Raw genomic sequence first — 799 nt, forward strand, 5'->3', positions numbered from 1 at the left:
TCTCCTTTGTTGGAGGAGTCCTTGGGCAAGGGAGTAGTCTTCATTCTTTGGCTTCCAAGGACAGGGCTACTGATGGGTCCCTTAGTAACACAAGAGGTAGAAGGGAGCCATAGGAAATAAAAATATTCTGGTGTTCTTAAACTTAGACTTTGCCTTATAGTCTCTCCACCAAGAATTTGTGAGAATTTCGCAAAATAAGACATGAACGAATCAATAGGGGAAACAGCATCTGAACTACTATGCAGGCATTTATTGTCTCCTTGTGCATTAAATTACCCAATTAATGTTTCCTGTTGCCTTAGCCTGTTCTAATAAGGCTTGACTGTAGCTTATCAGCCCCTAATCTTCTAAATGATGAGCAAGAACTGCAGCTGGATTTACAAGAGGCTTTGGGGCACAATACCGAACTCCCAGAGCGCCAAAGATCCATCCTTGGAATTATGCTTATTAGGGGTTCTCATCCATTACCATTTACTTCACACAGATATCCACTAATAAGATAGTGGATAATAAAGCTCAGCTTTATTATTTATTACTTATTAAGTACTAATAAAATAGATACACTGGACAACCAATCTCTGTGTGTAATGCATTCCTCAAATAATAAGCTTTTTCTTACATAAAAATATCATTTCATATACCAATACTCCTTCAAGTTTGCCTGCTTTGTGGGCTTATTTTTCCTGACAGGGTGACCTATAGTTTAAAATACTTTGGGGTAAGAAAAATATTTCCAGAGTAACTGAAAGTTATTTTTATGGGCTGCGTGCACGAATTAACTAATTAGAATAACAATGTT

This window comes from Pygoscelis adeliae, unplaced genomic scaffold (genome assembly GCF_000699105.1).
Source record: "Pygoscelis adeliae isolate BGI_AS28 unplaced genomic scaffold, ASM69910v1 Scaffold135, whole genome shotgun sequence".
In the NCBI taxonomy this organism is placed as follows: Eukaryota; Metazoa; Chordata; class Aves; order Sphenisciformes; family Spheniscidae; genus Pygoscelis; species Pygoscelis adeliae.